We start from the raw sequence: 12,626 nt of genomic DNA, 5'->3' as shown, positions 1-12,626 counted from the left end.
TATGTACTTTCGTCCTAACAACTGTGGTGATTTGTTCTACAGGTAAAAAAAAAAAAGTCATTATGATGGTTTGTGATGTTTAATATCAAGTGCTTGAGTATTGAAACTTGCAATTGTATTTCTCTGGTTAATGAAATTGAACTTCTTAGAATTTAATTAATATTGCATTTACAAAAATATGGTTTAACTAACATGGGGGGGGGGGGGTAATTTATGAACATAATATATATGTAATATTCAATAATTATTCAACTACATTTGTGTGTTAACATACATAACATAACACACATACATGAAAAAACTATATTTCAATACTATTATGTAGAGTGATTAAATGTTGAACTGTGCTCTAATGTCTGCTCATACTTCTTTACAGGAATCCATCTGAATCTGATAAAGAGGCAGAAAGGTCAGTGTTTTTCTGAGCCTCCTTTATTGAAGTTATTCAGAAACAAACTGCAAGCCAAGACAGAAATCAGATGTCATGTTGTCCATCGTGTTTTTCTATTACCATTAGAACTGCTGCACCACAGCAGGAATTCAACCAATCAATAAATCAGATGATTTTTCTTTTCATTGGAGACAAGCTATGTAGTTACAATTTCTTATTTAATATTGGGAAGTTTTATATGAAGCATCTATGTCCACTTAAGCTGGGAAAGTGCAGGTTAAGCCATTTTTCAAAGCACCATAATAAGGTGCCACTGCTTAAATGAATGTTTCCACTCCACTATACTTCTCTGTCATGGCTTTTGCTCCATCAGTACAGATGCCCACACATTTTGTACATAAAAGTCCATGTGACATTACAAAGCTATCTAAGACTTTAAAAATCTCCTCCCCAGTTGCCCTGCCTTCCAAAGGTCTGCAGAAAAGTACATCTTCTATAGTTGAACCTGTGTGAATGTGCTGGAAATATACCAGCAGTTGAGCTAAGCCAGCTACATTAGTTGATTCATCGATCTGTAAAGCATAGAATTCGCTGGCTTTTATGCAAAGCAATAGTTGTTTTAAACCATTTTCTGCCACATGAGACATGAAACAGTGTTGTGTGATGATGGCATCCTCTGTATATATATACCAGTGATATCAACCGAAGCAGGAAGAATTAAGTTCTCCACAATAGTATGGGAATTGCCCATCTTAGCCACTCTGAGACTCACCATGTAGGATGCTTCCAGACCCTTCCTATTAAGATTTTCTGATTCTGTTATAAGGGCATTACTACTCCTGAGTTTTCTTAATTGTCTTTCAAAAAGTTTATTTTTCAGAGTAGCATCCTTTTTTCTAAATGCCTGTGCATTTAGACAGTACTTTCGCACATATCACACAGTGGGTGCACTCGTACTTGCTACTGATGGGCTGTTAGAGGGACCTGAGGTACTGCTGTCACAGGATTGTGGATCAGCCATGCTGGTGGGAGTAGACCTTCTCTCTGTGGCTGTGGGCTGAGTTCTTTGTAGCCACGTATCTATTTTAAGCTTACTAGCTATTACTTTGCTTTGTTACCTAGCCATGTGCTGGCGATAAATGACATGCGGTAAGATTACACTTATGAATGATGCTTGAGTGGATGCATTTTTACCTCAAAAGATAGAGCAGTTTGAGTGTCATTTTGCTGTTTCTACACTAGAGAGGCACAAATTTATATTTTTCCTGTGATAAATACATGCTCAGGTAGAATGTTATTTTAGAGTAGGGTAGAATTAAATGAATGATAAATCTCAACATGTCTTTGTTGAGATTTAAAACAACAAAAAAATTTTTTTAAAAGATTTAAAAACATAAATGTATTTGATGTGGATAAGTAGGCACATAATGGCAGGTTTATGATAAAGTACTTAAATAGAAATATATACATTAACGCAATTAATTTAGTGTACTAACATGGACATTATATCAATATGTAAAGGCTACATAATCACTTTGTAGAGTGTTCATAGATCCAAGATTACTCTTACATGAGGAAAATAGGCCTTAAATTAAAAAAAAAAAATAGCTGAGGGAGTTAGTATGTGTAAGGCTTTCTTGATTTTGTAAGATACTTCTCATTATTTATTTAGTACAAAAAATACTAGGCAAACTATTTTGGCCAGTGACCCCATTTTAATGTCTCAAAGGTCTTAAACAAAAAAAAGAAAGCTTTAGTGGAAATTAGTAGAAATGAGGTGTAGCTAATTAGGATTAGGATAATCAGATTGCTGCAGTAGGAAACAGACTTAAATATCACCCATGTGCTGTTTAGCTTTTATCATTCATGAAGAATATAGCATGAATACTGCATTACTTTTAGTGATTTTAGCTGCAAACCAAGACAGTGTCATACAAAAATACTTCATTATAAATAGCCACTTCATTCTCACCTGTGTGTCAGGTGTACGAAATGATGATGAATTTTTAAGACATGTTCCACCCACCTTATGCAAACATCCTGATCTTGAGCTGTTGTAGATTTGGGATGAGCTTGTGTCCATCAAAAACTGGGAAAAAAAAAACAAAACAAAAAAAACCAGTATATTTCACTTCCTCAGGGAAGCTCAAGTCAAGGGCATAGGTGAGCCCAAACAGCATAATAAAAGCATTATTTACATTTCCAAGGTTGTTCAGGGCATTGAGTTTTCAGGATGCTGTCTCTTTTAAGGTCAGTAAGACAGTAAGACAGGGTAGAAAAATCAGGGAGGAACACAATGATTTTTTTTTGTGTTTTACAATATTAGGTACAGTACAGACAAATTCCAAATAAAATTCAAAAAATGTAATTTCTCTCTCAATATGCACATATAAACACAATTTCCATATATTTAATTCATAGCTAATATGGGGTTAAATAAATCAGCTGTCACACTAATAACTGTGGTGAAGTGCTCTACAGTTAAAAAAAAAAATTATGATGGTTTGTGATGTTTGTTATCAAATGTTTGACTGTTGAATCTTGCAGTTACAATTCAATGATTAATGAAGTTGAGCTTGTATGAATTTCATGACTATTGCATTTAAAAAATAGAATTTACCCAGTATTAACAGGAGCATTTCATATATGAACATAAACTGTATGTAATGTTCAACAATTGATTACACTTCTAAATGTGTTAACATACATTTAAAAAAACTATATTTCAATACTATTATGTAGCGTTTGCCCTGAGAGTGATTAACTGTTGTACTGTACTCTAATGTCTGCTCATACTTCTTTACAGGCATTCATCTAAATCTCATAAGAGTATGGAAGGGAATCCATCTAAATCTCCTAAAGAGGCAGAAAGGTCAGTGTTTTTCAGAGCCTCCTTCACTGAATCTATTCAAAAACAAACTGCAAGCCTGTAATGGTCAGGTGTCCCAATACTTTTGTCCATATAGGGTAATTAAATGTATTAGATGTGAAACAATAGGTAAATAATGTAAAATAGGTAAAATAGGTAAATATGAGAAATTAATTACATAGACATACATACATTTAAAAAAAATTAATTTAGTGTATTACATGGATATTTTTTACTGCTGCATTTTACTGCTGCATGCAAAAATATGTTATAGCAAATATTAAGGGAAGCATTTAATTTATGAACAGACAATATAAGTAATATTGAATAACTGACTACACTTGTGTATTAACCTATGTATTTGAAAAAAACAAAAACCAAAAAAAAAAAACCTAAAATCTATATTTCAATATTTACTATTATGTACGTGATGCACTGAGACTGATTAACTGTTGAACTGTGCTCTAATTTCTGCTCATATTTCTTTACAGGCATCCCTCTGAACCTCATGAACACGAAGACGGGTATTCGTATTTTCCGAGTATTTTCCGAGACTCCTTCATTGAAGTTATATTAAGAAAAATGCAAGCCTAGACAGAAATCAGATGCCATGTTGTCCATCATGTTTTTCTATTAACTGCTGCACCACAGCAGGGATTCAACCAATCACTAATCACATTTTTTCCCATTGGATACAAGCTATGTATAATAAATTTGAACGTGTTTGAGTTTCAGTACTATTGCTCTTACAAAAAAAAAACTACCCAATATTAAGGGGAGCATTTCATCTAAGTAATATTCAACAAATGACTACCTTTGTGTGTTAATATACATTTGAAAAAACAATATTTCAGTATTTTGTAGCATTTGTCCTGAGACTCCCTAACTGTTGAATTGTGTTCTAATGTCTGCTCATACTTCTTTAAAGGGAGCCATGTGAATCTGATGAAGAGAATGAAAGGTCAGTGTTTTTATGAGACTCATGTTGTAATGTTGTCCATCAAGTTTTTCTATTACCATGATGAATGCCACACCACAGCAATAATTCTCCCAATCAATAATCAAATTATTATCATTTTTCACTGGAGACAAGCTACGAAGCTACAATATTTATTAAGGTGAAATTTTAGCAAAGCATCTATGTCCACTTAAGATGTGAAAGTGCAAGTGACATTAAAAACATATTACTAGAAAGGTAGCTAATAACTGAGGTGTTTTTACCTTCTTTTGGCTGTTTTAGCCAAGTAACAGTTCACGTAAAAGCTGTGCAACTATATATAACTATATATATATATATCTATATATATATCTCCTGAACAAGGGATTTTTCTAAAACATGCATTACATGTTATGAGGAAATTTCTTACCTGACAGAACAGTCAAAATCCAGAGTAGCTAATTTGTTGAGTAGCGAGTTGGCAACTTGAAAAAATGACAGATTGAGAAGAATATAGCATCCTCTAGCTGTTTTATGCATGTGTCATGGGCTGGTTTCATACGAAACAATAATTTATCTTTGTTCTAACATCACTAAATGTATTAGATGTGAAAAATAGGTAAATAATGGCAGGATTATGTTAAACTGATTAAATAGAAATACACACCTTTACAAAATTAATTTAGTGTAGTAACATGGACATTATATCAATATGTAAAAGCTACATGAGGCTATAATCACTTTGTACTGTGTTCATAGATCCAAGATTACTTCTGACATGAGGAAAATAGACCTTAAAAATACAAATACATTTTATGGTTAATGAAGTAGTTAGAATTTCATTACTATTGCATTTACAAAAATATGTCTGACTCAATATTAATGGAAGCTTTTAATTTATAGACATAAAATACTTGTAAGTGTACTACAAATGTACAACCCATACATTTGAAAAGAAAAAAAAAATCAATATGTTTAGGTAGAGGATGCCAAGAGACTGATTAACTGTTTAACTGTGCTCTAATGTCTGCTCCTAATTCTTTACAGGAATTCACCTGAATCTGATGATCAGAAAGAAAGGTCAGGTTTTGTCTGAGATTCTTTCATTAAAACTATTCAATAACAAACTGCAAGCCTAGAGAGAAATCAGATGTCATGTTGTCCATCATATTTATTTTATTACCATGAGGACTGCTGCACCACAGAAGGAACTCAACCAATCAATAATCAAATGATTTTTTTTTTTCATTGGGGACAAGCTAATGTATGTAGCTACTATATTTAACAATGAAATATTTAGTAAGCTGTTAAAGTGAGGGGAAGATGCCAGGAATTCTAGTTAGCCAGGTAGCTAGTTATCTTAAATGAATCATGTAAATTCAGAGACTAATGTGATGGAATTAATCCAAATAATGTCTTGTGTGATACATGGTAGAAAATATGTGCTCTGTGAAGATTCAGAAAGCTATGTAATGTTTTTCATGATAAAGACAACCTGGAGTAATGTTAAAAAGCATAATACTAGATTGGTCCCTGCCCCAAATGTCTCCTCCAGTAACACCAACTCTCACAACTAGTGGAGAGCATTTTGAGTCTTTTGAAGAGCCTATGCAAATTGGTAATATGTGACACTCTCAACGAGATCAAGGGGTCCATATGAAGGAAAAGAATGATCTGAATTGTGGGGGTGCAACTTATTTTCACACCACATGCCCTGAATTGTCTGCCAAGCCTGACCCCAGGATGGGGATCTGTGATGTCCGCTGCTTCAGGGGTGTCAATCAGGCGACAATCTTCTGTGACTGACTGGACTCAGAAGCTGCAGGAAATTTCAGTAACTCTGACCTAGTGGGCCTTAATAAGATAACGGTTATAGACCAATACCCTCTTCCTTTTATGGCATGGGCCTTTGAGTCACTGCAGGAAGCTTCAATTTTTACGAAGCTAGACCTATGCAGTGCCTACAAGCTTATCCGCCAGCAGAACAAATTGAAGACTGCCTTCATTACACACTCTGGGCAGTATGAATAGAAACTTTGGCTTAATAAATGCTCCAGCAGTCTTTCAGAGTTTCATTAACAAGGTTTTCAGGAAGACACTTAACCGTTACATTTTTGTCTATTTAGATGACATTCTTACATATAGAAATTCTCAGGAGCAACATGTGCATGAGCAACCACCTTTGCGTGAAGCTTGAAAACAGCATGTTTCACACATCTTATTATGTGTCTTTTCTCAGGTTTATGGTTGCCAAGGGTAGTATCTGCATGGGCCCCACTAAAATAAAAGTGGCCACATCTGACTTCAGTTATGTTGGTCCAAAGCTTCCTGGGACTTGTTAATATTTTCCGACACTTTGTCCAGAATTTCAGCTCGGTCAGGGCTCCTATTACTGCCCTTAATAAGACCCAGGACCAGTTCCACTGGAAAACAGATTCCCAAATGTCCTTCCAGGATCTGAAACAGCACATCACCACTGCTCCTTGTGCTCTGCTTGGCTGACCCTGATGCACCAGTTATAGTCTAGTTTGACACTTCTTAATTAGGGGTGGGGCCAGACCAGAAGCTACATCCATGTGCCTATTTCTCACAACACCTCACCACTACAGAACACAACTATTATGTTGAGAATCATGTGTTGCTTGCTATCAAGTTGGCACTGGTTGGGGGGACGAAACACCAGCTTGTGGTTTGGATGGACAACAAGAACTTGGGATATATATCCAAAATGCCAAACATCTAAAACCTGGACAGGCCAGGTGGGCCATGTTTTTTAACAGATTTATTTTGATTATTTCCTACTATTATCATTTTTATTAGTTTTTTTTTTTTTATTATTATTATTACTATTAATTATTTCATTATTTGTACATTGTGGCACCAGTGTGCTGGGTGTTAGAATCTGCTGTCCTGGCTAGACTCAAGCAGGGGACCACCAGGGAAACTCTGTCCCTGCTGCAGTCAGGGCCAGGACCTTGCAGTGGGGGCATGCATCTCAGCTCACAGGAAGTCCAGGGCTTACCCAAGCCCTGGAATTTATTTGTAGACATATCTAGTGGCGCAGCATTGGATTGGGATGTACATGCTTTTGTTGTAGTCTGTCAGGACTGTGCCCAGAATAAAGGCCGTAGGACACGACCAACAGGAATTGCTGCAACCACTCTGTTTTCCCTCCAGCACATGGTCCCAAGTGCCCTAGATTTTGTGACAGGCTTGCCAGAATCTCAGGGCAACACTGTAGTTTTGTTCATAGTTGATCGTTTCTCCAGGCATGCAAGTTCATACCTTTGCCCAAGATACCATCTGGCAAGCAGACTGCAGAGTTACTCACAACGTGAGGTCAGAATCTATAGGATCCCTCAGGATTTAGTTTTTGATTGGGGCCCACAGTTTGCCAGCTGATTCTGCAAGGCTTTCTTCCAGTTCTTGGGGGCATCTGTCAGTCTGTCCTTGGGTTTGATCCAAAATCCAATGGCACTCAAGAACACCACAGCACTCGTCACTCGTGGCTGGAATCTTAATTCTGCCCTTGTCAAAGTATGTAGCTAACATGTAAGGATGTGCCCCTGCACCGTGAGTAAAAAAGTGGCCCCTAGGTATGTGGTCTGATGCCTCATCTGATGCCTCCTGCACTCCCACCAGATTTGTGGTAAAATGCAGTACCTGGTAGATTTGGAGGGGTATGGCCCAGAAGAAAGATCAGTGGTACCAGCTTGGCGCATTTTGGATCGCGAACTCATTAGACCCTTTTCGTACCAGCATTTGGCCCCTGAACAAACAAAATAGTCAAAGTCCAGAGAAGTTAATTAGTTGTGTAGCGAGTTGCTGAATGGAGAAACAAATTATAAATGCATTTACTGTATAGGTCTTTCATACCAAATATGGGATTGACAAACAGTTTATTACAAAATAATGTCAGGTCAATATCACGTCAATTCAGTCCACATTCAGACATGGGGTACCTTTGTCCCCACAACACAGGAAATAGTCAGAAAAACATTACATCAGCTTTCGTCCTAACAATTGTGGTTGATTTACCTAATATTAAAGGGAGAATTTCATATATGAACAGAAACTATAAGTAATATTCAATATTTATACACTTGTGTCTGAAGCCATAAATATATATATAAAAAAACTATAGTATACTTCAATTCTTACTATTATGTAGCAGTGTCCCTGAGAATGAATAAATGTTGAACTGTGCTTTAATGTTAGCAGGAATTTAACCAATCAATAATCAAATACTTTTTTTTTATTGGAGACAAACTATGTAGCTACAATATTTAACAATGAAATATTTAGCAAGCTGTGAAAGTGCAGGTGAGAGGGCAGAAAATCTAGTTTGCTAGCTAGCTAATTTAAACAAGTCATGTAAATTCATAGACTGGTAATTTATCGAAACAATGCATTGCACCATATGGGGTAGAAAAATGTGCTTCATTAAAATATAGAAAGCTATCTAATGATTTTTGTAAGGAAGATGACCTGAAGTAAAGTAAAAAAAATAATAGTAGTAGCTAGGTGGCTAATAAGCAATATTTGGTTACTCAATTTGTAGCATTTGCTCTAATGTGTGCTCATACGTCTTTACAGGAATCCATCTGCAGCTGATAAAGAGAAAGAAAGGAATCCATCTGCAGCTGATAAAGAGAAAGAAAGGTCAGTGTTTTTCTGAGACTCCTTCATTGAAACTATTCAAAAACAAACTGCAAGCCTAACATATGATGTAAAAAGCCAAGCAACTATGTATAACAACTGCTAAACAATGGATTTTTGTAAAAACAAAACAAAACAAAAAAAAACAAACAAAAAAAAAACATGCATTACATGTTAGAGGAAATATTCTTGATTAAACAGTCAAAATCCAGAGTAGTTAATTTTTTGTGTAGCAAATTGGTGAATTGTGAAAACTTTAAAAGGCAAATACTATATATTTGTTTCATACCAAATTTCGGGTTTAAATAAACAGTTGATCACAATATGATTGTCAGGTCAATATCACCTTGATTCTGTGTATGTTTGGACATGGAGTACCTTTGCTCCCACAACACAGGATGTCATCAGAAAAACATCAGCAAAAGAACTGTGGCGATTTGTTCTACAGTTTTAGAAAAATTGCCATTATGATGTTTTGTGATGTTTTCTATCAAATTCATGAGTACTGAAAATTGCAATTGTATTTTTATGGTTAATGAATATGAATGTGATTGAATTTCATTACTAAAAAAATAAATAAATAAAAAACCATGCAATATTAAGGGGAGCGAATATATGAATATTCATATAAGTAATATTCAACAAATGACTATACTTGTGTGTTCTACATTTAAAAAATAGCCAGTTAGCTATCTCACTTAAATGAATCGTGTAAATTCAGAGACTGGTGTGATGTAATGAATCCAACTGATGCATTGTACAAATTGGTCCTTGAAAATTTAGGAAGACATCCAATGATTATCGTAAGAAAGCTGAAATGAGGTGTCATTCAAAACATATTAAACTATACTATATACAACTATAAATAATATATGAAACTATATATAACATTTGGGTGCAGATGAAACAATAAATTCACTTTGGTCTAACATAACTAAATGTATTAGATGTGAAACAATAGGTAAATAATGGCGGGTTTATGAGAAACAAATTAAACAGACAAATGTACATTTACAAAATTAATTTATTATAGTGCATGGACATTTTTTACTGTTGCCTTTGCAAAATATGCTATAGCAAATATTAAGGGAAGCATTTAGTTTATGAACAGACAATATAAGTAATATTGAACAACTGACTACATTTGTGTATTAATCTATGTATTTGAAAAAAAAATACAAAAACAAAACAAAATCTATATTTCAGTACTTACTATTATGTACGTGATGCACTGAGACTGATTAACTGTTGAACTTTGCTCTAATTTCTGCTCGTATTTCTTTACAGGCATCCCTCTGAACCTCATGAACATGAAGACGGGTCAGTATTTTCTGAGACTCCTTCATTGAAGCTATATAAAAAAATGCAAGCCAAGAAAGAAATCAGATGCCATGTTGTCCATCATGTTTTTCTATTAACTAATGCACCACAACAGGGATTCAACCAATCACTAATCAAATTATTTTTTTTCATTGGAGACAAGCTATGTATGTAGCTACAATATTTAACTATGCAAAATTTAACAACAATTAAACAGGGGATTAAAAAAATTACATTCATTACATGTTAGAGGAAATATTCTTTCCTGAAAAAACAATCAAAATCCAGAGTAGTTATTTTTTTTTGTGTTGCGAATTGGTGAATTGTAAAAAAAAATATATATATATATATATATAAAAGCAAATACTATATATTTGTTTCATACCAAATATAGGTTTAAATAAATAGTTGATTACAAAATGAATGTCAGGTCAATATCACCTCAATAAATCAGACAATCAATCAATCGTGTTTATTTATAAAGAATATTTAAAAACAACCGACGGTGTAGTGCTTTACAAAAACAAGCATAACAAATAAGGAACCAATAACATAATAAAAGCCACACACAAAATACCAGACAGTAACAGAAATAAAACACACACAAGGGGTTAATGGCAGGTTAAAAGCCAGTGAAAATAAATGAGTTTTGAGTATGGATTTAAAAACCACCTCAATTCTGTGCATGTTCGGACATGGAGTACCTTTGTTCCCACAATACAGAAGATTATCAGAAAAACATTACATCAGCTTTCATAAAAAGAACTGTGGTGATTTGTTCTACAGTTCTACAGTAGAAAAATTGCCATTATGATGTTTTGTGATGTTTTATATGAAATTCTTTAGTACTGAAACTTGCAATTGCATTTTTTGTGATTATTTGGTTAATAAATTTGAACATGTTTGAGTTTCAGTACTATTGCTTTTACAAAAAAATTAATCACCCAATATTAAGGGGAGCATCTCATATAAGTAATATTCTACACTTGTGTGTTAACAGTGATATCGTACATCCTTGGATGCTTCTCCTTCAGTCATTTTGCAATGACTGGAGCCTTTAGCCAGGAGGGTGTGTCATTAGATGGTTACCAAAGATCCTGAAGTGTTTCGACCCTTAACCATAACGCTCTCTCTGCTACCTCTCCCATTCTTCGCACTACCTTCTTTCTCTCTGTCCCCCTCAGTCCAATGTCTGTCACCAGCTTCCAGGCTGATTGGGCTGGGAAGCCCCTGCATCCCACCTCGACTGGGTACAACCATATCTGTCAGCCTTTGTCCCTGCAGTCCCGCACCAGATCTTTATAGCATTCAGATTCCTTTTCAAATGCTTCCTCCCACCCCTTTCCCACAGCACTGTAAGCTCCACTAGGATGATCTACTTTCCTTCTGTGAAGAAAACGACTGCGTCAGGTCTTAAGGTAGTGTGGATGACATCTGGGAACTGGAGCCTTCTCTTCAGGTCTACCCTAAGCTCCCATGCTTGGGCAGACTGCAGGAGACTTACCCTGGTTTTATTGGGCCCTGATGGCTTTGTCCCCTCCTTGACAAATGTTAACCAGGTGGCGGCTTGTTCATATGTTGACATTTCCTGGTTCTCTCCTGCTCTAGGATATCCGCTAGCACAGTCAATACTTTGTCATGGCGCCATCTGTATCTGCCCTGGGTAAGCGCATTCTTACATCCTGTCAAGATGTGTGCCATCGTTCCCTTTTGCCCGCAGAGCTTGCATGTTGGATCGTCCCTCATCCCCCATCTGTGTAGGTTCACAGGGGATGGAAGGGAGTCATAGATGGCCCTAAGCAAGAAGGAGATCGGGTATGGCTCAAGCCTCCAAAGGTCAGTCCATGTCACCTTCCTCTTGGGGAGATCCCACCTTGTCCAGGCTCCCTGGGTTCCTAGCTTCACAACCTTTGCCTTCCTCCGCTCTTCCTCTAGGTCCCTTATTTCCGCCTGGACCAAGGCTCTTCTCTCCACAGGGCTGGCTTCCCCCCACCTTTGAAAGCGGATCATTCCCAGGCCTTGCCTTCCCGTACCTGGTGCTCCAATGATGTCTTTGAGCTTTAAGTTCCCTTCTGCCAGGGCCAGAGATGCTGATACCTCCCACTTCCGTCCTGACCTGGTTTTTATTCCAGTTTCTCTGACCTTGTTGTCTCTTGAGTACCTGAAGTTCATGGCCACCCTGCACTTCACTACTTGGAGCCAGGGAAGAGAGGGGTAGGTGTAATTGCCCAGATCTGATGTACAGCCTGGCTGGTGTGAAGCCTAGAGGGCTTCCCAGCCACCTTCTGAGGTGTGAGTTGATCTTACCTTCCACTCCTTCCACTGCTGTAAGTGGAACCTCATACACTGTCATCAGCCACATCAGTCTGGGGAGCAGGCCATGTTGATAAAGCCATGCTTTAAACTTCCCTGGGAGTCCTGATTTGTCAATTTTCTTCAACCAATCCTCT

The sequence above is a fragment of the Pangasianodon hypophthalmus genome, chromosome 8, assembly GCF_027358585.1.
Source record: "Pangasianodon hypophthalmus isolate fPanHyp1 chromosome 8, fPanHyp1.pri, whole genome shotgun sequence".
Taxonomy (NCBI): domain Eukaryota; kingdom Metazoa; phylum Chordata; class Actinopteri; order Siluriformes; family Pangasiidae; genus Pangasianodon; species Pangasianodon hypophthalmus.
Note: the sequence above shows the minus strand (reverse complement) of the source record.